This window comes from Pongo pygmaeus, chromosome 16, assembly GCF_028885625.2.
Source record: "Pongo pygmaeus isolate AG05252 chromosome 16, NHGRI_mPonPyg2-v2.0_pri, whole genome shotgun sequence".
In the NCBI taxonomy this organism is placed as follows: domain Eukaryota; kingdom Metazoa; phylum Chordata; class Mammalia; order Primates; family Hominidae; genus Pongo; species Pongo pygmaeus.
The window spans coordinates 87,360,181-87,387,218 of NC_072389.2; the positions used below are offsets into that span (position 1 = coordinate 87,360,181).

Below are 27,038 nucleotides of genomic sequence, written 5' to 3' on the forward strand. Positions count from 1 at the left end.
TTGAAGAGAGAATCTTATATTGGCTATGTTTTAAAGTCACATCAATAGGCTGTAACAGACTATGAAGAAATTGTTTTTAGATTCAAGGTAATTAGAGACCATTTGCCTCTCATCATAATGATATACTAAACATTTATATAGCACTGACTATGTGCCAAGTACTGTCCAAGGTGCTTTGCTTATATTAACTCAATATATATAAAAAATTAAAATCCTCTGATGTTGCTATATGTGAAAGTTCTTTACAAGCTATAAAATGCAGCATAATTATCAGAGGATATTACTGATATTATAAGAATAACAATTACTAAGATAACAAGAATGTTTATTTGTTTCAGAAATCAATTTGTGTTGATGGGAATTTAAGAAAAAAATGTCCAGTGCAGCATATTCTTTCATCACAACATACCCCATTCCTTCTCCAACAGGCAGCATCATGGAGACCATGGACCCCTCTGCCATCCCACCCATCTTTGAACCAATGCAAACTGTCTTCAGAACTCATGCCCTTACATAAAAAGGCTCTGCAGGCAGATCACCTGAGGTTGAAAGGAGAAGCCAGCTGGACTTCTTGGTCCAGTAGAGACTTGGAGAACTTTTCTGTCTTACAAAAGGATTGTAAAATGCACCAATCAGCACTCTGTAGCTAGGATTGTAAAACGCACCAATCAGTGTTCTGTAGCTAGCTAGAGGTTTGTAAAATGCACCAATCAGTGCTCCGTAGCTAGCCAGAGGTCTGTAAAATGCACCAATCAGTGCTCTGTAAAAACACACCAATCAGCGCTCCGTAGCTAACTAGAGGTTTGTAAAATGAACCAATCAGCACTCTGTAAAATGGACCAATCAGCGCTCCGTAAAATGGACCAATCAGCACTCTGTAAAATGGAACAATCCACTCTGTAAAATGGACCAAATGGGAGGGGACAAATTAGGGAATAAGAGCTGGCCACCCCAGCCCTCAGCGGCATCCCGCTTAAGTCTCCTTCCAGGTTGTGGGAGGTTTGTTCTTTCGTTCTCCACAATAAATCTTGCTGCTGCTCACTCTTTGGGTCTGCATCACCTGTAAGAGCTGTAACACTCACCGTGAAGGTCACGCTTCATTCCTGAAGTCAGCGAGACCATGAACCCACTGGAAGGAACAAACTCCGGACACAAGGGCAGGAGTTTGAGACCAGCCTGACCAATAGGGCGAAACCCTGTCTCTACTAAAATTACAAAAATTAGCTGGGCTTGGTGGCGCGCACCTGTAGTCCCAGCTACTTGGGAGGCTGAGACAGGAGGATTGCTTGAACCCTGGAGGCAGAGGTTGCAGTGAGCCAAGATCGTGCCACTGCTATAGCCTGGGCGACAGAGACTCTGTCTCAAAAAATAAATAAATAAATAAATAATATATAAAAAAAACCTCTACAATATTTTCCTGCTATCCTCCTAACACTTGAACTTGGGCTAATGCAATTTAAGCTTCAAGTCTACCCAGTGTCAGTGAAGTGAAGCAATGAACAGTGCCTAATGAGCCCTTAAAATGTAGACCACCCATTTACATAGCGCCGTCTTTTCCACCCCTTTAAACAAATGATAGCTACTGCTGTTTGATTTTTACATTAAGAAGAACATGTTGTCAAAAGTACCTAAATCATTTTCTCAGCTTGGTGCTTCACTTTCCCTTTAAGGATGCAGACTAAGGATCTTAATTTACGAGTTACCCACTCAAGCCTCTTTGCCACACACCTTGGACCTGTTTGCAGAATTAAATTATTGGCTGTGAATCTAACATCAAACCTCCAGATGGCACCAGAGAACTGAGAAAAACAATTCCATTTCCAAGGAGCCTTTGTGTTGCTGACAAGAGAGGAGCAGGCTGAGAGAAAACGCCCTGTTTGTCACAAAGTTACATCTGCGAGCTCCTTCAAGGAAGGGAGGTGCCTGACGCTCCTTGTTTGCCGGTTGCTGTTACAGACTTGCAATTGTGCAACTCTGTGATGTAAACAGGCAGGCTTTGTATTTTTGCTGTGCCCCTGGAGAATGGAGAGGGTGGTTCTCTTGGCTGTCTCTGGAACAAATTTGGGTAAGTGCTCAAAGATGTGTTACTACAGAATGTACTTGTGAAGCTCTTGTTGCAGTGCAGTCAGATAAGCAAAGATATCTGCTAGAAAATAAAGAAAAAGCTACACAATTTTAGACTTTGTAGTTCATTGTCTTTTAAGACAGCAAGTCCTGCTATTGTCTCTCATAAAGCTACAGAAAAAGACCATATTGAAAACTGACGATAGCAGTCGATTATTTGTGAAAAGCCTGAGAGATGATTTAGTAAATACAAGGTGAATTTCATTGCATCTTCATGCAATCAGAGACTTGCATACACTTTTTATCCCTTAAACAGATGAACGAATGGCATGGCCCAGCTAGCAGGGAGTTGGCAGGATAAAGTTCTAACCAACAATTGCCACTTGCCTTCCTTTCTTCCATCAGCTTCTAGCTTACCTTTCAGACACAGGTTCTATCAAAGGAAACCTAAAGGGAACCTTCCTCCTTGGCCCTGCCCCATCTAGCATCCTCAAGGATACTACACTCCAGTGAAGCCTAGGGTGTATCCCAACTCCCCAAGAACAGCATCAACAGCTATTAATCCTACAACTCATGGTTTACTTCTGCAACACTGAGACACTCGCTGGGGCCAGAGCACAGGGGGCAAGTGGGAACCTGAAATGCTCTTTTCCCGGCTTACTGCAGGACTCTTTGTCTCATCTCTCAGCCATATGTCACCCCATTGGAGAGATCTCTCCTAACCATCCCATCTAAAATTATTTCCAGTTACTCACTCTCTCATCGCTCTGCACTTATCAGAATAAAACAGTCTCATTTTATACTTGATTGTCTGCCTTCCCTCCCTACAGTTATTGTTGAAGCAGGCAGGAACTCCCTCTGTCTGGCTCCCACGGTATCCCCACCTTTTAGAAGAGTGTGTGGCACGTTGTAGAAGGTTCAATATAGATTGAATAAAAGAATGAATGATGACAATAGGCTGATCCATTTCTCTATTTTCTTCTGGTTATGAAATTTGATTAAAAAATGAGATTTGGGATCAAAGCCATTACCAGAGAACATTATATTAACACAAATAACTGAATTATGCCTTAGGAAAAGACAGTGTATAACAGGGGATTATAGATAACTTAAAAGAATATCTTTTCTGCAGTAATAAAAGAGTGGAACATTTTAAAATAAATGATGAAAAAGAGAACCCAAAGGCACAGGATCCTGCTGATAAACAATTGCACATAAGGGTGTACTATTTCTATGAGAATAAGTATATCCTGGCTCAAAAAGAGCAGAATAAAATTGGTACAGTCTCAGGTTTATTCTGCTATTTAATTTACAGTTGCACAACCACATGGGACATCCACCAACTCACCAGTCCAGGAGGGAGAAAAACGCCTTGGATTCTTTCTATATTTATAAGCATGTATACTGCAAATTACATTATCTCTAACAGACTGCCAGATGAGCTGGAAAAGATCATCTGTCAGCACATCCAGAAAGCTTTCTCAGACTTTCAGATTAGCTCAGGTTCCACTGTAATCTCACTGTATACTTCTTCATCAAATCGATTACCATTGTAATTAAGTGATGAATTGGGTGATTTGTTACCTAGCCTCTTTCACCTCCATTGCGATGTACCCTTCAAGACAGAATGCGTCTGTTCCTGTCCTATGCTACATTCCTAGCCCTTGGGGAATGCCTGCTAAATCAAAACAATTAATTAAATATTTGTTGAATAAATAAATGGATAAATTGAGCATTTATTATGCTCCAAGCACAGTACTACATACATTCTTACACACATTGCTTTTTAAATTTCATCTCACACAACCCTATCTGATAGGTACTAGTTTTATCCCCATTTTACAGATGAAAAAACTGAGGTCTTTAAAAAGATTAAGCAATATCATTGAACAAGAATTGAACAATAACATCTACAGCAAGTTGCCCATTTTAAATGATATTTTATTGGGGAGTGTGAATTATTGTGGAAAAAGGAAGTCTTTGGCAAAGAAACACCTAGAAGCAAATTTCATCACTAGAGAGCATTGCTATCTACTGAAGTTCAAAACTACATATTTAGGCCTGGTATCCCCTTTTTGGTTTGTGCCAGACCAATTATCAATAATGCAGAGTTTACATTTTTCTCAAACATGAATGGTTTGTTGAGTACGTTGAACTTGCCACTATCTAGAAAACAACTTTATTTTTCCCCTACCACTATCTGCACACCGTTTAGCCATGTTGCCTTTTGCCACCATTGGATGGAATCTTGGGCAGATTCCCCCAGCTTCTCATTGATTTTCAACCATAAGAGCAGCCTGATTTTATTTAGGGTATCAAAAAGTCAATTATAATTACTTTGTATTTTGTTAAATATAACAGTGGCATTGTGAGTATATTAAAAAGATATCTCCGTAGCCGTTAGAGATGCACATGAAGTGTGTTTTAGTGAAATGATAAAGTATTTAAAGTTTGATTTTGAAATAGTCCAGAAAAAAAGAAGAAGGGGAGAGAAACCACAACCAGTAAAAGACTGATAATAGTCGAAGTTGGATGATGGGCACTTGGGGAGTAATTGTACTCTTCTCTCTGCTTTTGTATATATTTGAAAATGTCCACACTAAAATGTTTTGTAAAAATTCCAGTCTGGTTTAAATAGAAACTAGATGACACTGTCCAGTGTGAAACGTGCCTCCTCATCTCCCATCCCTCCATCTCCCCTCAGTTTATGCTGACCCCTGGGCCCCGTAAAAAAAAGCCACAGTGCAGAAAGCAGGCATGGTCAGTCTTTCCCCTTTCTTGTGCTTGGCTCTTCTCTTCCTCCTCCTCTTTTTATTCTCCTTTCTTCTTTCTTCTACTGGCTCTGCTATTTCTTGCTCTTCCAGGGCTGGGGAAATCGGGAGGGGAGGGAGGCAAAGGGGAAAGTACCTTTTTAATTGGCTGGTGCTATCTGTCATTCTCTCTGGATGGCCATGCCCTCTGGCATGGCAGGGGCCACATGCAGGTCCTCTGATGAGGCTCCTCAAAGGACTCTTCATTGTCCTCTTACCACCACCACCATGTTCCATTGTACCCTGAATGGTGAGAGACACGACCTTCCTGGCTGATATGGTCTGAATGTGTCTCCCCAAATTTATATTTTGAAATTCTAAAATGATGGTGGTATTGAGAGGTGACAACGTCGCTTGCTCTGGGTGCCTCCTCGGTCTCCGCGTCAGCTCTGATGGCACTCGAGGAGCCCTTCAGTCCGCCGCTGCACTGTGGGGGCCCCTCTCTGGGGCTGGCCGAGGTCGGAGCCGGCTCCCTCTGCTGGCGCCCAGGTGTGGAGGCAAAAACGTGGGCGGGAGCGGGGGCTGCGCGTGTCGCTCGTGGGCTGGCACAGGTTCCCGGTGGGCACGGGCTCAGCGGCCCCACACTAGGCGTGGCCCACCGGCGCCTGCTGGGCTTGATCAGGGGACCAGCTCCCTCTGGGCTGCCCGAGTGCCTGGGCTATGTGCTGCAAAACTGTGCAGAGAGTGCCATTGAGAGGTGAAGCCAGCTGGGCTTCTGGGTCGGGTGGGGACTTGGAGAACTTTTCTGTCTAGGTAAAGGATTGTAAACACATGCATCAGCACTCTGTGTCTAGCTAAAGTTTGTAAATGCACCAATCAGTGCTCTGTGTCTAGCTAATCTGGTGGGGACTTGGAAAACTTTTGTGTCTAGCTAAAGGTTTGTAAAGGCACCAATCAGCACTCTGTCAAAACGGACCAATCAGCCCTCTGTAAAATGGGCCAATCGGCAGGATGTGGGTGGGGTCAGATAAGGAAATAAAAGCAGGCTGCCTGAGCTAGCAGTGGCAACCTGCTCAGGTCCCCTTCCACCTGTGGAAGGTTTGTTCTTTTCCTCTTCGCAATAAATCTTGCTGGTGCTAACTCTTTGGGTCTGCGCCACCTTTATGAGCTGTAACACTCACTGGGAAGGTCCGCAGCTTCACTCCTGAAGTCAGCGAGACCACGAACCTGGAGGGACGAACAACTCCAGACGCGCTGCCTTTAAGAGCTGTAACACTCGAGAAGATCTGCAGCTTCACTCCTGAAGCCAGTGAGACCACGAACCCACCAGAAAGAAGAAACACTGGACACATCTGAGCATCTGAAAGAACAAACTCTGGACACACCATCTTTAAGAACTGTAACACTCACCATGAGGTCCGTGGCTTCATTCTCGACATCAGCGAGACCAAGAACCCACCAATTCCAGACACAGTATGAAATGGGGCCGTTGGGAGGTGAGTGGATCATGAGGCAGGAGCCCTCATCAATGGGTAGTTCCCTTATAAAAGAGGCCCCAGAGAGTGGCCTTGCCCCTTCCACTTGTGAGGACACAGCAAGAAGGCACCATCTAGGAGGAAGCAGGCCCTTTGCAGACGCCAAAGATGATAGTGCCTTGATCGTGGGCTTCCCAGCCTCCAGAACTGAGAAATAAATGATTGTTGTTTATAAGCCACCTGGTTAGTGTTATTTTTTGTTATCGTAACTCAAACAGACTAAATCACTGGCTGTCTTCTCATGACATCTCTCCCGGCTCCTGCCCTAGGCACAGCCACAATCTTCGTCCTATTGAGTGACGTTCCCTTGCTGTAGGCAAGCCCCCAGTCAGGGCCATTTAGGAGTGCCATAGTTTTGATGCTTTCTGTGTTTTCCATCTGGCCCATGGGCTCTCAAGCACACCTGCTTTATGAAATGGTGGGAGTTCAGCTTGTCCATCTAGTGCCTCTCTCCCTGTCTTGCCATCTTGGGCCTTCCAGCTAATCTCAAGGAAGAGAGATGCTTATTTCCCTATTTTGCACCTGTTGTTCTTGGCTTTAGCTGTCACCGAAATTGTGAGGCAATGAAAAGTCCTACTCAACATCCTTTTGTACCTTCCCAGCATGATTTTGAAAATTAAATAGGATAAAACCTATGAACCACTTAGCATAGTGCCTTGCATATTATAATTTGTCTATAAATGTTACTATAATAAGTGAAAGGGGAGAAAATATCTTTCAGTAGACAATTAAAATGTACTTGATGAAATTTAATATTCAATTTGATTAAAAACACTTCTTATACTTCTCAGTATGGTGGTCTAGGTATTCTGAAGTCTCTTGTCACTGCAAGCTGTACACCACATATGAAGACATTGCACGGAGGCAGCACTGTAGGACAAGGAATTAGAGACAATGAAAGAGATATGATACACAAAGACATGCAGGATAGAGCAAGAGGGTTTAACATCCAATTGGAATTTCATTGAAGAGATCAAAGAGACCAATAGATCCTGACCTGGTCACTTGGCTTACCTACCTGGTGCTCCCTTGACTGGCCAACATATCCTGTCCATGGCCCATAATGTACAAAGGAGAGGCACCTTGACTCCATAATCCTCAGACTGACACCACATGCACACAACAGACCACCTTCAACGGGGCCAGAACTCACCTAGTGACAAACTCAAACATTGTCAGTCAGCCAGCGACATTCTGCAGCTTTGCTTTCCTTATTGATATGGAACAGGGACAGGCCACAGTCTTTCAGTTTTAGAAGACCTACCACATTTTTCTTCTCCCTACCTCATTCCTGAAAGTCAGCTTTGACTTTGTTGGACCTAGTCCTTGGCTTGACAGCACAGCTTTCTTTTTTTTTTTTTTTTTTCTACTCAGTGCTCAATCTTTGTTTTCAATCATCTTTAGTTTTCCTTTGGCAAAATAACTTGAGATTTCTACAATGAAGAATGACATGAACTCCTAAAAGAATAAAAATAGTGTTCATATCTTTCATAGTCGGCAAGAGATAGTACAGTAAGAATATATGTGTGCAATTAATCTAAAAGAAAGCAGAAAAAAGACAGATAGAAAAAATATTAAAATATCACAAAATCATTTAAGATAAGTAAAGCCAAATAATTGATAACACAAAAAGGTGGAGGGTCTAAACATATCTGTTAAAAGGCAGAAAGTGTGCTAGAAGATGAAAAGGAAACCAACTTTACCTACATGCTGACTATGAGAAACTAAAAAACACAAGAAAACGACAGTGACAGCAATGTCAAAAGTAAAAGGTGAAAAAAGGTACAACAGGCAAATACTAATCAAAAAGCTGACATCTCTATATTAGTGTCAAACAAAGTGGTTTTTGAGACAAAACACCAAGTGTATGAAATTATTCAAGAATGAGAAAAGTTTCAGTTCATCAGAGAAAGATAATACTAAACACAACCACCTAAATTTGCATCAAAATATATAAAATACAGCCGAGTGTGGTGGTACACACCTGTGGTCCCAGCTACTTGGGAGGCTGAGGCAGGAGGATCGCTTGAGCCTTGGAGGCAGAGGTTGCAGTGAGTTGAGATCGCACCACTGCACTCCAGTCTAGATGATAGAGAAAGACCCCGTCTCAAATATATATGTATGTGTGTATATATATATACACATACGTACATATTTACACATATATAACAAATGTTAAACTAATTACAAGGAAAATGTGACAAATTCACCATTATATTAGGAAATTTCACTACCCATCTCAGTAATTTTAGGCTGAGCAGACATACAGCCCCCCACTTGCATACACATATACACCTATCACACAGATTGGAAAATTTGAAAACACAGTTAATAAGCTAGATTTAATAGCTATATATGGAATCAGCACCTAACAATCAAAGCACACATTCTTTCTCAAATACACATGGAGCGGTTATAAAATTTGGGTAAGTCTAAGACATAAAGCAATCTTCAACACATTTCAAATAATTAAAAATAATTATTTTTCATACAGGACACATTATGTTTCCACAGTGCAATTAATCTTGGAAGCAACAACATAATGTTAATGAAAAATGTACCATGTGCTTAGGCATTTAAAACTCATGGCTGGACACAGTGGCTCACCCCTATAATCCTAGCACTTTGAGAGGCCAAGGTGGGTGGATCACTTTAGGCCAGGAGTTCGAGACCAGCCTGGCCAACATGGTGAATCCCTGTCTCTAACAAAAAAAAAAAATGCAGAAATTAGCCAGGCTTGGTGGCACACGCTTGTAATCTCAGCTACTGAGGAGGCTGAGGTGGGAGGATGGCTTGAAGCTGGGAGGTGGAGATTGCAGTGAGCCGAGAGCACACCACTGCACTCCAGCCTGGGCGACAGAGCGACTCCAGCTCCAAAAAAAAAAAAAAAAAAAAACATAACAACAACAACAAAAACACTCATGAATCAAATACCAAAAATATGGAAATGTATAAGCATGTTAGCATTGAATGCTAATAGAACCACTATGCAATATAATGTGATTTTGTGATTATTTAGTCCATAAGATAATGAAGGAAGAACAACAACAGATTTGGTAAAATTTGGACAACTCTTATGGACATGTCCTTAAAGTCTTGAGTACTGCTGACTGAGTAGGTTTTATCATGAATTGAAACCACCACGGCATGGTTTTTACTTCAACACAGCACCTCTAATTTCAGCATCTCTCACTTCATGTTATGGGCTGAATTATGTCCCCCATAAATTCATATGTGGAAGTCCTAAGCCCCAATATCTCAGAATGTAACAGTACTTAGAGACAGGCCATTAAAAAGGTAATGAAGGTAAGTTGAGGCTGCTACTGTGGCCCTTGGTCCAGTCTGCCTGGGGTCCTTGTAAGAAGAAGAGATTAGAACACATATGACCCAGAGACCTAGAAGTGACCGTGTGAGGACACAGTGAGAGGGAAACCATCTGCAAGCCACAAAGACGGGCCTCCGAAGAAGCCAACCCTGTCAGCACCTCAAGCCTGGACTTCCAGGCTCCAGAAGTGTGAGAAAATAAATCTGTCATTTAAGCAGCCGGTCTGGGATTTTGTTATGGCAGCCCTAACAAACGACCACACTTCACATTCAAGAAAATTCATGTTTACTTACTGATATGGACTAAATTTTGTCCCCTGCCTCCGTGCTCAAAAATTCACATCTTGAAGCCCTAACCCACAATATGACTGTATTTGGAGTCAGGATGTTTACAGGAGGTGATTAAAATTAAATAGGTCATGAGAGTAGGGCACCAATCCAATAAGACTGATGTCCTTATAAGAAGAGGATGAGAAACCAAATAAGTCTCTCTCTCTCTCTCTCTCTCTCTCTCTCTCTCTCTCTCTCCCTCCCTCCCTCCCTCCCTCCCTCCCTCCCTCTCTCCCTGTGCATACAAAGAGGAAAGGTCCTGTGAGGGTACAGTGAGAAGATGGCCATCTACAAGCCAGGAAAAAAGGCCTAACAGGAAACCAACTCTGCTGGCGCCTTGATCGTGAACTCCTGCCCTCTAGAACTGGGAGAAAATAAACGTCTGTTTTTTAAGCCACCTGGTCTGTGGTATTCTGTTATGGAAGCCCGAGCAGACCAATATGCATACTAAGTAAATACAAGTTCTAGATATCCAAGTGTTTTCTTTATGTCATCTCCTCGACAAAGATTTCAAAGTCCACATTCTCAGAAAGAAAAGGAGTCAGTGTTTTAATGGATCCTGTTTAATCTTTACTTCCCTATATCCTTATTTCCGTGACTGTGACTTCAAAAATGGAGTCATCCTATATCCTACTCCCAAGGCACAATCTAGTAAAAGCAAGAAAAAGGCTTTGCTCTGCTAATTCGCCCTTTTCTGCTCAGCATTTGGCTCTAAACTGTAACCTGAGACCCTGAAATTTCTGAGGCCCTTAACCTCTCCTTACTCCTTTGACTCAGAATGATCTCAGTGGGACAGTTCCTGGAGTTTCCTTTCATGTTTCAGAACATGACCAAGACCAAGAAAATAAAATGTTGATTTCTGATGCCATGTGGCTCAGGGTTTAGACAATGCACTCTGGTCACAGAAAATTGAGACCAAATCTGTTTTCTTGCATCTGCTCCGTTGCCCTCTGTGACATTAATTCTCAACAGCAGATTCAACGTGCTGGAACTAACCAATGTTAGAGTGCTTAAGAAGTCAGGTTCAACTGAGCTCGGGTCACTGTGCTGGAACTATGGTTACCAAAACTGAAGTACGTGTTTACTCTTCAATTCCTATTTCAGCTGTGAAACTGTGCGTTTTAATTAGGGAGTAAAGGGTTTGTCTCCTTAGCTTCATGTTAGAAAGCAAAATGAAAAAAATTGTCTAAAACCATTAAAAAATAGTCCAAACCTGGGATAATTCTTCTCAGCTATTCATGAAAATATATGACCTGTTTTAGGCAGGTAAAACAGAGGCAAAATTAAATTGAGATATTTGAAACCATGGAATAATCTAACAACATGCTTTTTTTTATTCATTCACAAATGACACGTCAAGTTCGTAATATTTATAATGAACTGCTTTAGGCATGAGACAATGAAATAGTATATAAAGTATTACAAATAAACTCATATATGTAAAATTGTTTTAAAAATTTTAGTGTTATGGAAATATAGCACTGTTGTATTAAATAATAACCTATTCTATAATCTATATTTTAAATTTTTTTGTTTTAGAAAGAAACAGCTCTTATATGTTGAAGTTTGCTAGTAACTAATATTTGTAACTATAGACTAAAACCATATTATGTCACGATAACATGTAAAATCATAATATGTCATATTATATCTTTACACAGAATTTTTGCTATAGTATTATTTTCTTATTAAAAATTTAAAACATGGCAGTTTCCATGATAGCTAATCAAATATATTATTTTGTGATAATTTCTCTTATTTTATGATACAGTGACCTTAACTATTATAAAAGCAAATAATGTATTGAACTGTTGGTCCAGTTTATCAATTAGTGGTAATACAGCACCTACTATGTGTCAAGAGTTATGCTAGGCCATCAGTTAGGACAACTATGGCTGCAAAGGATCACCCAGGATCAAATTGTCCTAAGGAAATTTATTATTTCATACTGGAAGTCCAGAGGAGAAAGAAAGAGGGCACAGCGCTTTTGGTGGCTGAAAGACACTTTCGTGTCTGCACAGACCCAGAAATCTTCATCTCTCTGCCATCTTTAGCATCAGCTTCATCATAAGGCTGCTTTCCCTCATGGTTTCAACGGGTGTCAGTAGCTCCAGGAATGTCATTTAGTTTAGACAGTGTCCCGAAGCAGGAAAAAGCCTTCTTTTCTCATGTATCCTTCTTAAGAATGTGGAAAATTGTACCAGAATCTCCTGAGAGAAATCTGTCCACCCCTCATCAGTCAGCACTTTGTCTCATGCCCACTCCTGAGCCAATGGAGGATGCCTTTTCCCCTCTTCTCCATGTGTCTCCCTGTGATTGGTGTGGACCCATCAGGACTCTCCCCTGGGGATGCAGGTTGAGGCTCTGTGTTTCTGTCTCATGGAGGAAAAGTGGAAACCGGAACAAAACCAGAGCTCTGAGAGCAAGGACAAAAGTAGCCTCTTACTGGGTCTGCTACAGCCATGCTGAGTTTGGAAAGCACAGTCAATCTGATGGAGGAATAACCAATAGGGAATTGTACACAAAGAGAAGACATGAGAAACTAAATGATAATACCCAATAAGTACCTGTAAATCCTCCTTAGAACCAGGAGGGACATAATGTAAGTACATAAATAAAACATTAAGTAATAAATCATAATATAGCTTGTCATTTGTAGACAATGCATGTTGTATTGGATCAGAGGAGTAATAGCAGGTAGGTAAACTCTCCAGAGAAAATTTTGTGGAAGAAGTGAAATTTGAAAAAGAGTTGCATTTAGATAATTCTGGGATAAATAGAACCATTGCTTTTCTGCCTTTTCTTGAGGCTTTGAATGTTCTGGCTTGTCTCAGTACCATGCAATAAGAGCAGATACTGACCCTCTCCTTTCGTTCTTGCAATAAATCAGATCTGCTTTTACTTTGAGCTGTTCCTGATATCTTCAGCTCCAGGCTCTTTGGCTCATAAATCCCTATATTCATTGTTTATAATAAAGACTCCCCATAACTTCTCTACTGCTAACTATTGGCTTCCCTTTCAACAACTACTCAAAATATCTACTTGGATAACATGTTGTTCTAACTACCTTGACAGGATTTTAAAACCTTTTTTGATATAACTGGTGGTTTGAGGGAGAAGGTGTGAGCTTGCATACCTGGAAAAATTGATAGAAACTGGCTTTTTAAAATTCTATTGCTCATACTTGGTAATTTTTCTGGCTACACTTTTTATTTTTTTTTCAAAGAGACTGTAGTAAATTTATCAGCTTTACATTGTCTTTGATTTAACACAGAAATTAAATAAGTTCCCTTTGTGGACTGTATCCTTGATTATAGTGAGAATTCAATTTCCAGCAAAGAAAAGTAAATGTAGAAGTTTTACAAAGCTTTATTTCATCCCACAAGATTGTCGTCCTTGTAAAATCACGAGTGTGTTGAGTTTAAGCAAAATATAATTAGGCCTGGAAATCAAATTAAAATATGGAAGACACTCTTTCTGCCCTAAGATTTTTCCCTCTATGCAAAGTAGACAGAAAGGTTGTATAATTTATGAGAATGCTGATTAAATTACCCTTCAGCAACCACCTTTTCACAGTATTATTTTTCCTCCAAAGCCACGTAAGAGCCACAAGGGATATAATGATTGTGCAAGAAAAGTTTTTCATTAAGGACTTTAATAAAATAAAATTAAATAAAATTTGAGAATCAATACAATGATGATAGGAATCTATGGACATGATTATTTTTGGAAAAAACTTGCTGATCTCATATGCTTGAATCTTTAAGTCAGACTTTGTACCCAGAATGGGTTGAAAATTTGGTCTCCATTTTGAGTTTGGGCACCAATTAATCATCTGTACATGTGCTTTTGTACTTGGCTAAATACGACCAGCTCACAGAAGTTTGTTAGTGCATATTTGGTTTCATTCATTTCCCACATTTTGAGAAAAGGGTGCCTTGGTTTGGTTAGATAACAGAAGAGAGAATGGTAAAAACAAGTGTGTTTGATCTCCCTGAAATGATGCTCCACTGTTCTTCAGTCTCTGTGACCTAGAAGGCTCCTCTTCTGTCTTTTTCCTGCTGGGATGTGAGAAAATCTGGCAAAGTGGGAGCCAGAGAAGCTAGACCACTAAAAGCCTGTGTGCGAAATGATCTGTACACAGCGAATTGACTCCACCTTTCACACATTACCACTTAAATCATGAAAGGAGCATCGCAAGGAGGAAGTATTTTACCAGCAGAAGAAAACATGCCTCCAATGTCAAGAAATTCCAGCACAATTTTGTGCAGCCAGGACCAGATGAAGGGAAAGGCCAAGCAATATGTTTTGAGAACTGAATATCTATGTTTCCCCAAATTCATATGTTGAAATCCTAACTTCCAATGTGAAGATATTTGTAGGTGGGGCTTTAGGAGATAATTAGGTCAAGAGGGCAGAGCCCCTATGAGTGGGATTAGTGCTCTTATAAAAGGGATCCAAGAGGGCTCTCTCTCTTGCCCTCTTTCTGCCATATGAGAATCCAATGAGATGGCATCATCTGCAAATCAGGAAGAGGATGCTCACGAGACACCAGATCTGCCAGCACCTTGATCTTGGACTCCTCAGCCTCTAGAACTGTAAGAAATAACGTTTGTTGTTTAAGCAACCCAGTTTATGGCAATTTGTTATAGCAGCCTGAACTAAGATAATCTGTAAGGTAAGGCAAATAAGAAAAAAATCCAAACCCAAAATGACTTTAAGCGACTCCCAGAGGAACCCTGCCAACATCACTAAGTTCAGAGAGGTAAAATCAGGCAACAAGCAGAATTACCCTCAGGAGTCCATAAAAATTTCCAGGTCTGGTTGCAACTGTCATATCTTTTTTTTTTTTTTTTTTTTTTCTTTTTTTTTTTTTTTTTATTGATCATTCTTGGGTGTTTCTCGGAGAGGGGGATGTGGCAGGGTCATAGGATAATAGTGGAGAGAAGGTCAGGAGATAAACACATGAACAAAGGTCTCTGGTTTTCCTAGGCAGAGGTCCCTGCGGCCTTCTGCAGTGTTTGTGCCCCTGGGTACTTGAGATTAGGGAGTGGTGATGACTCTTAAAGAGCATGCTGCCTTCAAGCATCTGTTTAACAAAGCACATCTTGCACCGCCCTTAATCCATTTAACCCTGAGTTGACACAGCACATGTTTCAGAGAGCAGGGGGCTGGGGGAAAGGCCATAGATCAACAGCATCCCAAGGCAGAAGAATTTCTCCTAGTCAGAACAAAATGGAGTCTCCTATGCCCACCTCTTTCTACACAGACACAGCAACAATCTGATCTCTCCTTCCTTTCCCCACACTTCCCCCCCTTCTTTTCAACAAAACCGCCATCGTCCTCATGGCCCGCTCCCGATGGTCGCTGTCTCTTCGGAGCTGTTGGGTACACCTCCCAGACAGGGCGGCCGGGCAGAGGCGCTCCTCACCTCCCAGACAGGGCGGCCGGGCAGAGGCGCTCCTCACCTCCCAGACAGGGCCGCCCGGGCAGAGGCGCTCCTCACTTCCCCGACGGGGCCGCCCGGGCAGAGGCGCTCCTCGCTTCCCCGACGGGGCCGCCCGGGCAGAGGCGCTCCTCGCTTCCCCGACGGGGCCGCCCGGGCAGAGGCGCTCCTCGCTTCCCCGACGGGGCCGCCCGGGCAGAGGCGCTCCTCGCTTCCCCGACGGGGCCGCCCGGGCAGAGGCGCTCCTCGCTTCCCCGACGGGGCCGCCCGGGCAGAGGCGCTCCTCGCTTCCCCGACGGGGCCGCCCGGGCAGAGGCGCTCCTCGCTTCCCCGACGGGGCCGCCCGGGCAGAGGCGCTCCTCGCTTCCCCGACGGGGCCGCCCGGGCAGAGGCGCTCCTCGCTTCCCCGACGGGGCCGCCCGGGCAGAGGCGCTCCTCGCTTCCCCGACGGGGCCGCCCGGGCAGAGGCGCTCCTCGCTTCCCCGACGGGGCCGCCCGGGCAGAGGCGCTCCTCGCTTCCCCGACGGGGCCGCCCGGGCAGAGGCGCTCCTCGCTTCCCCGACGGGGCCGCCCGGGCAGAGGCGCTCCTCGCTTCCCCGACGGGGCCGCCCGGGCAGAGGCGCTCCTCGCTTCCCCGACGGGGCCGCCCGGGCAGAGGCGCTCCTCGCTTCCCCGACGGGGCCGCCCGGGCAGAGGCGCTCCTCGCTTCCCCGACGGGGCCGCCCGGGCAGAGGCGCTCCTCGCTTCCCAGACGGGGCCGCCCGGGCAGAGGCGCTCCTCACTTCCTCCCAGACCGGGTGGCAGCCGGGCAGAGGCGCTCCTCACCTCCCAGACGGGGCGGCCGGGCAGAGGCGCTCCTCACCTCCCAGACGGGGCGGCCCAGCAGAGGCGCTCCTCACTTCCCAGACGGGGCGGCTGGGCAGAGACGCTCCTCACTTCCTCCCAGACGGGGTGGCGGCCAGGCAGAGGCGCTCCTCACCTCCCAGACAGGGCGGCCGGGCAGAGGCGCTCCTCACTTCCCAGAGGGGGCGGCCGGGCAGAGGTGCTCCTCACTTCCTCCCAGACGGGGTGGCAGCCGGGCAGAGGCACTCCTCACCTCCCAGACGGGGCGGCCGGGCAGAGGTGCTCCTCACCTCCCAGACGGAGTGGCCAGGCAGAGGCGCTCCTCACTTCCCATATGGGGTGGCGGCCGGGCAGAGGCGCTCCTCACTTCCCAGACGGGGCGGCTGGGCAGAGACGCTCCTCACTTCCTCCCAGACGGGGTGGCGGCCAGGCAGAGGCGCTCCTCACCTCCCAGACGGGGCGGCCGGGCAGAGGTGCTCCTCATCTCCCAGACGGGGCGGCCGGGCAGAGGTGCTCCTCATCTCCCAGACGGGGCGGCCGGGCAGAGGTGCTCCTCACTTCCTCCCAGACGGGGTGATGGCCGGGCAGAGGCACTCCTCACCTCCCAGACGGGGCGGCCGGGCAGAGGCGCTCCTCACCTCCCAGACGGAGTGGTCAGGCTGAGGCGCTCCTCACTTCCCATGTGGGGTGGCGGCCGGGCAGAGGCGCTCCTCACTTCCCAGATGGGGCAGCCGGGCAGAGGCGCTCCTCACTTCCTCCCAGACGGGGTGGCGGCCAGGCAGAGGCGCTCCTCACTTCCCAGACGGGGCGGCCGGGCAGAGGTGCTCCTCACTTCCTCCCAGACGGGGTGGCGGCCGGGCAGAGGCGCTCCTCACCTCCCAGACGGGGCGGCCGGGCAGAGGCGCTCCTCCCTTCCCAGACGGAGTGGCCAGGCAGAGGCGCTCCCCACCTCCCAGAGTGGGCGGCCGGGCAGAGGCGCTCCTCACTTCCCAGAGTGGGCAGCCGGGCAGAGGCGCTCCTCACTTCCCATAGGGGGTGGCAGCCGGGCAGAGGCGCTCCTCACTTCCCAGATGGGGCAGCTGGGCAGAGGTCCTCCTCACTTCCTCCCAGACGGGGTGGCGGCCAGGCAGAGGCGCTCCTCACCTCCCAGACAGGGCGGCCGGGCAGAGGCACTCCTCACCTCCCAGAGTGAGCGGCCGGGCAGAGGCGCTCCTCACTTCCCAGAGTGGGCGGCCAGGCAGAGGCGCTCCTCACTTCCCAGAGTGGGCGGCTGGGGAGAGGCGCTCCTCACTTCCCATAGGGGGTGGCAGCCGGGCAGAGGCGCTCCTCACTTCCCAGATGGGGCAGCTGGGCAGAGGTGCTCCTCACTTCCTCCCAGACGGGGTGGCGGCCAGGCAGAGGCACTCCTCACCTCCCAGACGGGGCAGCCGGGCAGAGGCGCTCCTCACCTCCCAGACGGGGCAGCTGGGCAGAGGCGCTCCTCACCTCCCAGAAGGGGCGGCTGGGCAGAGGCGCTCCTCACTTCACATATGGGGTGGCAGCCGGGCAGAGGCGCTCCTCACTTCCCATATGGGGTGGCAGCCGGGCAGAGGCGCTCCTCACTTCCCAGTTGGGGTGGCGGCCAGGCAGAGGCGCTCCTCACTTCCCAGATGGGGCAACCGGGCAGAGGCGCTCCTCACTTCCTCCCAGATGGGGTGGCGGCCAGGCAGAGGCGCTCCTCACCTCCCAGACGGGGCAGCCGGGCAGAGGCGCTCCTCACTTCCTCCCAGACGGGGTGGCAGCCGGGCAGAGGCGCTCCTCACATCCCAGACGATGGGCGGCCGGGCAGAGGCGCTCCTCACTTCCCAGATAGGGCGGCCGGGCAGAGGGGCTCCTCACATCCCAGACGACGGGCAGCCAGGCAGAGATGCTCCTCACTTCCTAGACGGGGTGGCGGCGGGGCAGAGGCTGTAATCTTAGCACTTTAAGAGGCCAAGGCAGGAGGCTGGTAGGTGGAGGTTGCAGCGAGCCGAGATCACACCACTGCACTCCAGCCTGAGCACCATTGAGCATTGAGTTAGCGAGACTCCGTCTGCAATCCCAGCATCTCGGGAGGCCGAGGCAGGCAGATCACTCGAGGCCAGGAGCTGGAGACCAGCCCGGTCAACACGGCGAAACCCCGTCTCCACCAAAAACACAAAAACCATTCAGGCGTGGCGGCGCGCGCCTGCAATCCCAGGCACTCGGCAGGCCGAGGCAGGAGAGTCACAGGAGCCCGAGGCAGGGAGGTTGCAGCGAGCCGAGATCATGGCAGTACAGTCCAGCTTCGATAACAGTGGGAGACCGAAAAAAGGAGAGGCAGACCGAAGAAAGGGGAGAGGGAGAGGGAGACGGAGAGGGAGAGGGAGAGGGAGAGGGAGAGGGAGAGGGAGAGGGAGAGGGAGAGGGAGAGGGAGAGGGAGAGGGAGAGGGAGAGCGAGAGCGCAACTGTCATATCTTGACACAAAGGGGCACACATTGGATCCCAGAAAGTTCTATGGACTTCTTAGGGCTTGCAGAAGTTGTATAATTTTATTGATTATATAAGTAATACATGTTCATTGTTGAGATTTTGGAAATAATAATCTATCATCTGACCTCTCTGAGAAAACCATTATTAACCTTTTAGCTTTCTACTTTCTGTTATTTGCATTCATACATGTTTATCCATTATCCATGTAGCATTTTTTATCATGCTTTTGAACTCCATTTTATTTACATCATGATGACTTTATAGTGACAAAAAAGATTCCAAAATATGATTTTAATGACAGCATAAATGGCTGTACCATAATATATTTAGTCATTTTCTATCATTGGATATTTATATTATTTCTAATTTCCCTTCATTATCATTATAGTTAACATTTTTGAACATAAGTCTAATTCCATATTTGGTTATTTCCTTACAATATTTTCCAAGACATAGAATTGGTGAAGAAAAGGTATATTATGAAAGCTACCAAAAATAAAATTTCAAATTTCCTTTTGATTATATTGATTCATTTACATTCCACTGTTGGGATCTGAGGGTAATCCTTTAACCATCCTTAATAATTTTTATATATATATGTATGTGTGTGTGGATATATATATATTCAAAAATATTTGTCAGTTGGCTAGATGGTTTTCTTATAGAAAAGTTCATTATTGATTTTCGTTAAATTGGACATGTTTTGCATTGCACTGGAGTGGGACATTTATTTGGCTGCTATGGTGAATTTCTGATGCCTATTTTCTTTTTCTTTTTAGTGATAAGGTCTCACTATATTGCTCAGGCTGATCTCAAACTCATGGCCTCAATTGATCCTCCCACCTCAGCCTCCCAAGTAGCTGAGATTACAGGCATGAGTCACCACACTCAGTGAATTTCCAATATCTTGTGTCAATTTTTCCATTATGAGAAGAGGAGTAGGGAGGGCAGGGGTTCTTCTATTTTGCCATGGTATTTATCTCTGGTTCCTCCCTTGACCTCAGACCTGATATTTAATTCATCATCAAATCCTAATCGTTCCGTCTCAAAAATAAAAGATATAACCAGAATTCTGCCGATCCTCATCATGCTCGCTGATAAGCCCGGTCACAACCACCATCATCTTCCATCTACACCAACCCAACAGCCTCCTAACCAGCCTCTTTGCTTCCACTCTATTCCTTCATCATGTAGCCCTCACAGAGCAACCAGAGTGAGCTTTGAAAAATGAACATTATTCTTTTACTTAAACTTTCAAATGGCCTTTTAATCTCTCCTCATTTTTCTCCTTATCCCCATGACCACTGGTCTTCTTTCTGGATCTTTCAAACGTGCCAAACGCTATTAAGTCTCAACACTTTGACATTTGCTGTTTCTCTACCCAGAAAGCTTTTCCAGATATTCTCATGAGACCTCCAAGAGCAGCTTTGACCATCTGGCCAAATCAGTCCTTCTCCAGCACAATTCAATCACCCCTGTGAAGCATGTTTCAAGTTAAAATTATATAGGTGTGTGGCCGTGTGTGGTGGCTCACGCCTGTAATCCCAGCACTTTGGGAGGCCAAGGCAGGTGGGTCACGAGGTCAGGAGATCCAGACCATCCTGGCTAACACAGTGAAACCCCGTCTCTACTAAAAATACAAAAAAATTAGCCAGGCGTGGTGGCGGGCGCCTGTAGTCCCAGCTACTTGGGAGGCTGAGGCAGGAGAATGGCATGAACCTGCGGGGCGGAGTTTGCAGTGAGCGGAGATCGCGCCACTGCACTCCAGCCTGGGCAACAGAGTGAGACTCAGTCTCAAAAAAAAAAAAAAAATTATATATGTGTGTGTGTGTGTGTGTGCAGTAGTTGTATTTATTTCTGTGTTTATGGGCTCTCTTCTCTTTAGCATATAAACACTATGAGGGTATACACTGTATATTTTATGTTCTAGGACACATAAGGCAGTTCTTGACACATAGTAGGCACTCAACAGCTATTAAATAAATGAATGAACAAATATCTGTCAAGGTTATAGTATAACGTTTGCCGCACACTAAGCGTTAAGCAAATGGGATCTATTATTACATTGCCATTCTCTAAGATATTATTTATCCATTATTGGAAAGAGATTAGAATCTTCCTTTATGTCCCCTTTATCTTTCCCATCCCCTATCTTTCTGCTCCCTGTCAGGCCTTTTATGCAAATAAGAAAAAAATCCTAGTAAAAATAGTATCTTGGGGTGTATTTAAATATAAAGCTTATTACAGACACAATCCATTCTGCGACCAGGAACCCTAGTCTTTAATTGGAATAAAATTTGTGAGTTGGAAATGGCCTATAATGGCATTGCTTGACTCATTTGTTTTGGGCTGACCAAATGACAACATGGCTTATTGCACCTGCAACAAGCTGACAGATTTTTCCTGCCTTCATATGGGTTTTGAACTTTTATTTTACAGATTACACAGGAAATATAATTTTAGCATCAATTACTCTTGGTACCTTGGAATAGCCTTATGCTAAACACATATTCACATAATGTAAATGATACATTAGGGTGTGTTTGAATTCTTAATAAAGACAGACTGCAAATAAAATTTAGAGCAAAAGGAATTATGTTAACAAATGAGCAGAACTTCAATAACAGCAGAGCTTTTTGGTTTTTGTATTTGCAAAGTATAACAGCCAGGGATTTGGCAGCCTTTTGTGCCTTTACCTTTTTGGCAGTGTTACTCTGTGTGTGTGTGTGTGTGTGTGTGTATGTGTGTGTGTGTATTGGTACTATGGAGTGCTATGGGTACCTTTTGTCATAAGAAGGATGCAGATGCTTCCAGGCTGGTGGATAGCAGGGATGTGACTAGAAGCAGAGTTTATACCCAGTGATTCTGAAGAAGGCAATAGAACACGTGTGAGGAAAATGTAAAGGCACCCTGCAATGTGGTGACTAACTCCGTGGAAGTACTAGCTGCAGGAACCCCACTTGGCAGTGTTTCTTAACCCTCTGATCATAGAACTTTGTTCTCTTTTTAATAAAAATGCACATGTGCACTTAAAGCAATGATCTGAATGAGATTTTAGGAGACTCTTGGGCATATGTTCTATCCGTGAACACTTCAAGATAGGAAGTTTCTTATACCTTGGTAAACATCAGTGGCTTCAGAAAGCAAAACAATTGACTTCTTGTGAGCTTTCAGATAATGAAAGAATTGAATAGGCCTTGGGAAGAAAAAAATAATACATGTTCTATGTAGTGACTTGAATTTTAAATAGTAAAATTACACTGAATTTTACTACCTACCCCAGTTTTTCAGGATTTTCAAAATAGCAAAAGACAGACCCAGTGATTTTTCAAGACCACTGGAAAAAAAGTGGTGTTGGAAAAAGTTATCCAACACTTGGAAATAAAGCCAAAGTATGAATGCATGTCCTTTTGATGTTCAATGTCATGTGGGGGCATTGTTTTACAATCCTTTCCCTAAGGATTATTTCACTAGTAGCAGAGTACACCTGAGTTTGACTGAGTCTTTCCATTTGATTAAAACCCACACACTGTGAAATTACGTGTTAATTTGTAGATTTCTGCCTGGTAAAAAGAGTAATTCTGTTATTATTTTATCACCCTGTGAGACACTATATAGTTTTATATCTGTTAGCAAATTCATTTCAGCATTTTTGAACTAACTGTATTGATATGGTTTGGCTGTATCCCCACCTAAATCTCATCTTGAATTGTAATCTCCATAATCCTTGCAAGTCAAGGGAGAGGCCAGGTGGAGGTAATTGAATCATAGGCGTGGTTTCCTCCATGCTGTTCTCGTAACAAATGAGTTCTCGGGAGATCTGATGTTATTATAAGTGTTTCGTAGTTTCTCTCGCATTCATTGTCCTTCTGGCTGCCTTGTGAAGAAGGTGCCTTGTTTCACCTTTGCCTTCCACCATGATTGTAAGTTTCATGAGGCCTCCCCAGCCATGCTGAACTGTGAGTCAATTAAACCTCTTTTCTTTATAAATTACCCAGTCTTGGGCAGTTCTTTGTAGCAGTGTGAAAACAGACTAATACATCCATCAATCTTAATTCCTTGAACTGTTCTTTGAATCAGTTTTACCATCCTACCAGTCCCTTATTAATTAACGAGTTGAATAAAATACTTGACACATGCTCAATTTCTATTTAGCCATGTCATGTTTTTAACTTTTTGAACTTGTTATTTGACAGTGGCAGTGGCATTGCATCATAAGAGTTTTCAGAATGCATTGCTGTCTGGAAGGCACAGGCCACAAATCTCAGGCACAGGAGTCCCTTCCTTATCAGAAGGGCTCTCAATGTGGTCCTGAACATTGATACAGGTAACTATGTAGGAGCAGAAGCAAGCTCACTTTCCAAGCCTGGGCTTGCAGTAAGGGATTGATGAGCCTGCTAAGAGGAAGTTGGGAACACCTTGAAAGGATAGGAGATAGTAACAGGACAGAATCAGAATTCAGAAAGGTCTTGGAAAACTGAGCATTGGGTTGAAATAAACCACATGTAGCATAAGAAAGAAAAACTACGTTTGAGCATTTGTAGTTGCAATTATTTGAATCCTTTGCCTTTATATTCCCACATAAGGAAATTCATCTCAAGTTAATAATAAAAAATATGGAGAGTTTTGCACAAAAACGTTAATTGCTATGTTGTTAAGAATAATAAAAAATTGGAAGCAATCAAAATGTCAACAGTATGGGAATGATTAAGTAGCTTATAGTACATTTTATTCATAGATTTTTCACTTGCACATTAAAATGAGTGTTTATTATGAAATATAGCACTTAGTAGAAAAGTGTACACTACGTAAATGTGCAAGCTTATTGAATTATAATAAAATTAACAGCCAGATTACGATCACCCATACCAAAAAATATAGCATTACCATTACATTAGTTCCCTTCGTGTGCTTCTTTCAAACCAAAAGCCTCTTCTTAACCCCTAAAGTAATTATTATCTTGGCTTTAATGATAATCATTTTTTTAAAAAAGTTTGTTATAGTTTTACCACCTAACTATGTATCTCTGCACTATAGCTTTGCCTTTTAAACTTCATGTAAATGGAATTGTTTGTCTTTTTTTACTCAACATGATTTAAACTGTATGTTTAACATTTGAAAAAAATGTCAAACTATTTTTCAAAATGACAGCACCATTTTACATTCCCACCAGCAATGTGTTATCGTTCCAATTTCTCCACATTCTTGCCAACATCTGTTATTGTCCATCTTTTTTATTATAGTCATGCTGGTAGGTGTGAAGTGATATCTGAAGGTTGTTTTTGAGTTTCTTATTCCTAATTATTAGTGATGTTGAGCATATTTCAGGTGCTTGTTGGCTATTTGTATATCTTCTTATGAAAAATATTTACTTAAATCCTTTCTCTACTTTTTAAATGGGTTGCTTGTCTTTCTATTGTTGGGTTGTAAGAGTTCTTTATATATTCTAAATATTAGTCCTTTATATATGATTTACAAATATTGAAATTTTCTCCACTGGATTGTCTTGGTAGTTTTGTCAGAAATTGATCTACCATAAATGTTAGGGTATATTTTTGTATTCTCAATTCTATTCCACTGATCCATATATTTATTTTAAAGCCAGTGGCACAGTTTTGTTTATTGTACCTTTATTGTAGTAAGTTTTGAAATATGGAAGTATGAGTTTTACAAATTTGTTCTTTTAAGATTGTTTTGGCTCTTCTGGGTCCCTTGAATTTTCATATGAGTTTTATATTAAGCTTGTCAATTTTTGGGGAAAAAAAGGCAGCTGGCATCCTGATAGAAATTGCATCAGATCTGTAGATCAATTTGTGGAGTTTTACCATCTTAACAATATTGTCTTTGAATCCATAAAAATGGGATAAATCCCATTTGGATAAGCCCTTTTATATGTTGCTAGATTCAATTTGAAAGTATTTTGTTGTAGAAGATTTTTGCATTGGTATACGTAGGGGTATTGGTCCATAGTTTTCTCTTGTTGTGATATCTGTCTAGAGTAATACTGGCCTTAGAAAATGAGAAGTGTTTCTTTTTCTTCTGTTTTTTGGAAGAGTTTGAGAAGGATTGATGTTAATTCTTTAACTTTTGTTAGCAGACACTGAACAAGCATCTAGTCTTTTCTTTATGGGGGTTTTCTTTTTTTCTTTTTTTCTTTTTTTGTTTAAGCACTATCCCTGTCATGGCACTTTGTGGGAATTTTTAATACTACTAATTCAACCTCTTTGCCTGTAATAGGTTTATTAACATTTTCTATTTATTCTTGAGTCAGTATTGGAAGTTTTATCTTTCTGGAAATGTGTCAATTTCTTCTCAATGATCTAATTTGTTGTTATATAATTGTTCATAGTATTTTCTTATAATCCTTTTTATTTCTATAAGATACGTAGTAATGTCCACTTTTTTTTCCTGACTTTAGTATTTTGAGTCTTCTTTCTTTTATTCTTGCTCAGTCTAGCTATAGGATAGTCAGTTTTCCCAGTCTTTTCAAAAAGCCACTTTTGGTTTTATTGATTTTCTCTATTGTTTTTCTATTTTTTATTTCATTTATATCCAGTATAATGTTTCTCATTTCCTTTCTTCTGCTAGTGAAGTATTTAATTCATTTACATGTAATTTAATTACTGATTATGTCTTCCATCTTTCCGTTTTCTATATTTCTTCTGAGTTTTTTCTCTTTGTTTTGCTCTTGTTGTGCCTCTATTCTTTTATTACTGCCTTCTTTTGTGTTGAGTAGAGATTTTCTAGTGTCCCCTTTTAGTTCACTTGTTTTTTTTTCACTATATATTCTTTTGAATTTTTTTTGGTAGTTGCCCTGGGGAATTATAATTAATGCCTAAACTTGTAATAATCTAGTTTAGATTAATACCAACTGAATTTTAATAGTATATACAACTTTGCTCCTATACAGCTCTATTTTTTCCCACTCTTATGCTATTATTGCCATAAAATTACATTTTAATGTGTTGTATGCCCATCAACACAAATTTATTATTTATTTATGCAGTTATCACTTAAGTCAGGGAGAAAAAAAAGTGTTACAACCAAAAATATATTTGTGCAGTATATTATATTTACCTATGTAGTTACCTCTACTGATGCTATTTATTGCTTCATAGTATTCCCTTATAATTTTTAAGTTACTGCCCAGTAGTGTCCTTTTATTTTGTCCAGAAGAGCCTCCTCTAGTTTTTCTTATAGAGACTGTTTGCTAATGACCAGTTGCGTCAGCTTTTGTTTATCTGGGAATTTCTTAATTTCTGTAAACTTTTAAAGATTAGTTTTGCTGGATATAAAATTTGGGGTTGCCAGACTTTTTTTTTCTTTCAGCACTTTAAATATATCATCTTACTGCTTTCTAGCCTCTGTGATTGCTAATGAAAAACTGGCTTTTAATCATATTGAGAATAATTTATGCATGATGAGTAGCTTCTCTCTGCTTTCAAAAATCCCTTCATCTTTGATTTTTGACAGTTTGACTATGATGTACATAGGTGCGGATCACTTACAGTGTATCCTATTGGAGTGTGTTGAGCTCCTTTCATGTCTAAATAAATGTTTTTTTAATTAAATTTGTTAATTTTTGGCCATTCTTTTCTTTTTTAAATATTCTTTCTGCCCATTTCTCATTCTCCTCTCCTTCTAGAATTCCATTATGCATATGTTGGCACAATTAATGATGTCCCATAGATCTCTGAGGCTCTGGTTGTTTTTTTTTTTTTTCCATTTTCTTTCTCTCTCTTAGATTGGCTAATCTTAACTGACCTATCTTCAAGTTTGCTAATTCTTTCTTCTGCTTACTCGAATACAATGTTGAGTACCCATAGTAATTTTTTCATTTCAGTTATTGTACTTTTCAACTCCAGAATTTATATTTGGTTTTTAAAAAATCATTTCATTTCTCTGTTGATATTATGTAGTTGGTGAGACATTATTCTCATCGTTTCCTTTATTTTTTTTAGACATAGTTTTCTCTAATTTTTTTCTGGTTGTTTTAATTCATAGTCTTTATTATTTTGCATAGTTTTTAGGTTTAGAGAAAAGTTGAGTGGAAAGTACATATAGTTCACATATATAACTTCACATCCTTCCCCAGCTTTACCTATTATTAGTGTCTTGTATTAGTGTGGTACATTTGTTACAATTGATGAAGTAATATTGATACATTATTAATAACAAAAGTTCATTGTTTACATTAGGGTTTACTCTTTTTGTTGGACATGTATTCACAATTATAGTCTCCTGCAGAGTAGTTT

The 27,038-nt window shown here is 42.8% G+C and overlaps 1 long non-coding RNA gene across 1 annotated transcript in view; it reads left to right on the top strand.

Moving 5' to 3' along the window:
- LOC129014135 (uncharacterized) overlaps window positions 1–2,173 on the top strand; it is an 85,503-nt gene extending 83,330 nt beyond the window's left edge. Inside the window, exon 5 of the long non-coding RNA XR_010123833.1 lies at window positions 429–2,173. This is a non-coding gene — a long non-coding RNA (uncharacterized LOC129014135). The remainder of the gene's footprint in view (window positions 1–428) is intronic.
- The last annotated feature ends 24,865 nt before the right edge of the window (window positions 2,174–27,038 follow it).